A 5,829-nucleotide genomic window follows, 5' to 3' on the forward strand; every position below is an offset into this window, starting at 1 on the left:
TTCTTGCTTTCTTTGCTGCCCTTTGTCTCTTAACTGAACTCTTTCCTTCAAGAAGACAAGAACCAAGGTCTTGTCATCTCACCAGTAACATAGCTGCACAGCTCTGACTGAGTGAGGAAAAGCTCAGTCCTATTTTTGAGACAGGATTCCAGGAACTGCCTTATAAGGGCTGGCTCAGATGGCAGGAGCAGTGTAGGCGTCTCTGTGAAGTGCTGTTTGCATGAGAGCCCCCAGTGTAGAAACAGCTGCTAGGCTCTGCTTTTTAAAAAATATGTATGTATGTATGTATGTATGTATGTATGTATGTATTTAAAATCCTCACTGAGGATATGCTTATTTTATTTTTTAAATTGTGGACAGTATTACAGATGTCCCCATTTGCCCCAGGAGCCCTTCTAAGTTGGTATCTTGTTTCTCAGGGACCACAGTAGTTCATTCCTTTTTATTCCATCACAATTTCTTTACCTATTCAATTGCTGTTTCCAGGTCTTTTTTTTGGAGAAAAAGGAAAAAGGAAAAAGCTGCTCTGAACACTCAGGTACAATTCTCTTTTGAAGACATAGGTTTTTATTTCTTGTGGTAAATACCTAGGAGTGGAATTTCTGGGTCATAGGTTAGTTGAGTGTTTAATTCATAGAAACTAACAAACAATTCTTTTTAGTGTGTTTGCCAATCAACACTCCCATCAGCTGTGAGCGAGAGCTCTGACTGGTTCTGATTTTTAGCAACACTAGTGGGTAGGAATAGAATCTAATGTGTGTGGAAAGTTTTTAACTCACACTTGTTTGCCACTTTCACACTCTCCTGGATTCACGCAGCCTCCCTGATAGGTAGGTGGGGGAAGTCTTGGGATGTTTATGGACCAGGAACCCAATGCTCAAGGAGCGTGAGTGCCTCACTCAGCCAGTCACGTGATGTATGGCGGTGCCAGCATTTCAGCCTGGCTCTGACTGTGGTATAATAAGAAATAGATACTTGGTCTTTGTCCCTGGTTACTGGCAGAGTGTTTCTAAAACCCGTGGAATTTCCTGAGTGATGGGAGTGCCTTTTATTACTCATATGGAGTCCCTTTACCAGGGATGGGGAATGTCCGGCCAGAGGCCTGAGAAATCATTTGGTTTGGCTCTGCGAAGGCTTTAGAGGTGAGTTAATTAAATGTTTGACCTATATTTTTAAGTTGGTAATTTTGTATGGCCTGTGAATGATGTTATAAATATCCAAAAAGCCCTTGGCAGAAAAAAGGTTCTCCACCCCTGATTGAGACCATACCTGGGGTAGTTCTTGGTAGGTCCCTAGATAGCTTCAGGATGGAGAGCTGGTTGCTGGAGGAACCAACCACAGGATTAGAAGATTAGGACTTTCAGCCACACCCCTTTGACCTCCTGAACTTGAGACTGACTTCAATCACCAATGACCAGGATTTAATGTCATGTCTACCTTAAAAACAACAACAACTTGTGTAAACACTCTGAAACAACGAGGCTATCAGAACTTGCGGTTGGTGAACATGGCCAGGTGCAGAAGGGTGGCGCCGGAAGAGGGCGTGGGAGCTCTGCACATCCCACCCTATCCCTTGCCTTATGCTCTTCTTCCATCTGGCTATTCATTTGTAGTCTTAATACTAAAACCATACTTCTTAGTAGAGCTGCTTTCCAGAGTTCTATGAATCTCCTTAGCACATTATCAAACCTGAGGGGAATTATGGGATCCCTAAATTTTTGGTCAGATGGACAGCAGTGGAGGTTGTTTGGGGGCTCTGTTTGCAGCGGATATCTGAATTGGGACAGAGCCCTCAACCTCGTGGGTCTGCTTTAGCTCCAGGTAGTTATATCAGAAATGAATTGTGCTGTTGGGCCCCTAGTTGGTGTTGAAGAATTAAAAAACTTGAGATGGAACTGGGTATGTGACGCCAGTAAAAACTACCCTCTCCCACTTCCCCTCCGTTTTCTGAGGGCACATAATTCTCACTTGTCCTTTACGTGGCAGGACCTGCCAGGGTTAGGACTGAAGAATGACCAGAAAGCCTTCCTCTGAGCCGTGGGAAATGTGCTGATGCCTGTCTTAAAACGCCAGGCTAATTTGTTTGTTTCCCTTGCCTTAGGAGACATATAAAAAATATTGCTGAGAGTGATGTCAAAGAGTTTCCTGCCTGTGTTTTCTTCTAGTTTTATGGCATCAGGTCTTACATTTAAATCTTAGATCCATTTTGAGTTTATCTTTTGTATATGGTGCAAGAAAGTGGGTCTAGTTTTATTTTTTTGCATGTATCTGTCCAGTTTACCCAACACCATTTGTTGAAGAAACTGTTTTTACCCCTTGTATATTCTTGCCTTTTTTGTCATAGATTAATTGAACAGATAAGCATTGCTTTATTTCTGCGCTCTCTATTACATTGATCTATGTGTCTGCATTTATGCTAGTAACCATTAGTTGATTACTACAGCCTTGTAGTATAGTTCGACATTAGTAATATGATACTTCAAACTGTTTTTTTCTTAAGATTGCTGTGGCTATTTGGAGTCTTTTGTGGTCCCATATAGATTTTAGGATTATTTGTTCTAGTTCTGTGAAAAATTCCATTGGTATTTTAATAGGGATTACATTAAATCTGTAGATTGTTTTGGATAGTGTAGACATGATGAAAAAGATTCAGGGAGTAAGAAGTACAAATTGACAGTTATAAAAATAATCACCGGGACATACAGTACAGCATGGGGCATATAGTCAGTAATATTGCAATAACTCTGTGTGATGTCTGGCGGGTACTAGACTTATTGGGGCGATCACTTCATAGGTTGTATAAATGTCTAATCATGATATGTTGTACATCTGAAACTGACATAATGTTCTATGTCAACTGTAATTGAAAAATACACTTGAAAAACAGGAAAACAAAAGACTCCCCACCCCACCAGTCTCATGACGTGAGTGTCCGTCTCCAGGGACTTGCCAGACACTATTTATCAAACTTCTCGAGACAGACTCTTACCAAGACTGGATTCTAGAATGTGGCACAAAGCAAGGGGGGAAGCAGACAACCAAACTGTCCCTGTGAGCCGAGGGCGAGGACACGGAGAAGTCTTGCAAGAAGACCTCAAGGTAGATGGGAATGCTACCGATGAGCAAAACTAAATGGCCCTGAAGTGATAATGTCGGAATGTTTTATGAGTTTTTTTTTTTCTATTTTATGCATCTTAAAGTACTAACAACAGGGAGGAGGGACATTTATACATTTCTCTTCATTATTATTTATACATAATAAAATATTCATTAATATTTTTGGAACTGCTGTTTTCCCAGAGTGTCCAGAGCTTCCTCTCTCGGACTGAGCCTGGAGTCCATTGCAGTTTCGATTGTGAAGCCGACTCTATTGTGGGAGCATCTGGGCAATGACCCAAACGGCTGAGGCAACCCTTCCCATGATCTGCCCACAAAAGCAGCTGCACTGAGACTGCACAGGTACATGAGCATCGACTGAGAATCATGTACTTCCAGTTCCATAGACTTTGCAAGAAGCGGCTTTCCACCTCATCTGTTTTCACCACTTGCTGGCAGATGAGAAGTTGAGCCCTGGGTTGGGAAAGTGCGTGTGTAAGTCCTGCTGGGGGCTGAGAGCAGCGGGAGGAGAACTCCATCTATTTGGGCTTTCGCTGCTGTGCGGGACGCAGGTTGTGGGGCCTTAGGGAAATAAAAGCTACAATTTATTGGGCATCTACCACATGTCAGTGCTTTCTCAATGTTTTATGTGCATCCCAGCCCTAAGGACAAAATGACACTGGGCCTGGGAAAGGCAAGTCAATTCCCCAAAGTCCAAGGTCTCGCAAGTGGGCTTTGGCCATGTGGACGGGGCGGATGGTACAGCGGCCCCGTGTAGTGAACACCGCCCTCTGACAGATAGTCTCACTTTCCTGGTTGTCCCGATGATGCCTTGATTTGGGTCTTCCCAACCTCAGTATCTCAGAACCCATTGGCAACTCTTGGCTGTTAATGCTCCTGAGGCTGGTCCCTGCTCACCCCAGGACCATGTCCCCATTGTCCTTGTGGAGGACGCTCAGGCTGGGTCCTGAATTACATTCGTCCATTTTCTCAGGTTCCCCTATGGTTCTGAAAATGAGACACCACAACAGAACACTACAGTTCTCGGGGTGACAACATTCAATCATGCCTTTTATTCACCGCGAGTGTCTGCAGCTTTACCTTGGTCTAGTCCATGATTCTGTTTTCCAGCGGCTGAAGGAAGAGGTGCCATCAGTTGTGCTGCTTGCTCTGTGACTTCCACAGAGCCTCCTTGCCATGCATGGGCCTGGGAAGTCTCCGAGTCTCAGAAGAACATTCCCGGCCTCTATGAACCCTTGTGGCTGTCCTGAACCTTTCCGTTCACAGTTCCATCCAGGGACCAGCACAAACCTGCCTTTAACAGCTTGGATTTAAATCTGAAAATCTGGAGAGCAAAATATTGGACCCACAGGGGCTTGGGAGCAAGAGCAAATATTTGGCGAGGCTTTCGCATTTGGTTAAGAGGATGAAGTAGTCTCTGTAGGTGGGTCAAAGTAGGCCACACCCAATAAAATGCACCTGTGTCAGGGCCCCTGCCTTCCTCCTCTTCACCTTTGCAGCCTGGATCCTGATCTAAAGTGGCCCCACCTCACCCACGGCCTGCCCTGCCTACAGTATCAACCTGTTTGCCCATGAGCAGCAATAAGCCCTCTCACACCCATGATTCCCCCTGATGCAGGAATGCGGAAGCCGTTCCCTCCCCATTCTGCCGATGGGCACACTGACGCTTAGAAATAGTGAGTGGCTTGCCTTTGAGGACACAGGATGGTGGGGAGCCTGCCTGAGGCCAGGCCTTCAGACTTCCCCACGAGGGTTTCTGCCTCTGCCCTGAAGTTCCCCACTGGGGACTTGCTCTCCAGAAGACCAGGCAGGAGCATCTCCTTACCATCCTTGGGGGCTAATCTATTTTTGGGGTGATTTCCAGAAGCCGCTGCCTCCTGGATGACCTCCCCTGGGTGTTCCACAGGCATATCAGTCCTTCTGTGCCCATGACTGGTCACGTCATCTCGCTCTCCCACACCTGCCCCCTTGGCTAGGGCCCCATCTTCTGTCCAGCACCCCCCAGAGGCCTGTGATGGGCTCATCTGCCACATTTGACCCTAGTGTCTTTGCTTTCTCATTAGCTCACTAATCCATCCCCTTCTCTACACACTCACTGCTCCTGCCTTGGCTTAGGAACTAGTCATTTCTCACCGTGACAACTGGGATAGTCTCAGACAGGGTTCCCCTGTGGCTAGCGTCCCCTCTCTCTGTTTACCTTAGTGCCTTGTCCTCTTTAGTTCATGCAGTTCGTTAGTTGAAAGCAACAGGGGCCTAATCTGGTAACGTAAACAGGAGAGGATGCATTGGAGGGATGTGAATTGGCCCATGGGATTGACAGGGGGGCTGAAGAACAAGGACCAGAGTAGGCAGATGTCTAGGGTCTGTCTCACTAAGAGAACAAACTCACCTCTACTACCTACTTTTGGTAAAACAAATTTCCATTATAGTTGCTAGATGTGTGATAGTGTCTAGCTGCAAGGGAGCAGGGTCTGGTTGAGGGGAAGAATTTGGGAGTAAGGGAATTAGGTGATGGGTAGTGTCTGGGAGTAAGATGAAATCAAAGCTTGGAAGGCCATGCAAACAGTCATTAAAGGAATAAATAAGGCAAGGAGAGAGAGGAAAGGAGAAAGGGAGAGAAGAGGCAAAAATAGAAGAGAGGAGAATAAATGCAGAAAGAAGGAAAGAAGGAAGGAGGGAGAAAGAGGAGACTTGAGATCTGAGGTAGTGGCA

This window comes from Myotis nattereri, assembly GCF_964212035.1.
Source record: "Myotis nattereri genome assembly, chromosome: 13".
Lineage (NCBI taxonomy): Eukaryota > Metazoa > Chordata > Mammalia > Chiroptera > Vespertilionidae > Myotis > Myotis nattereri.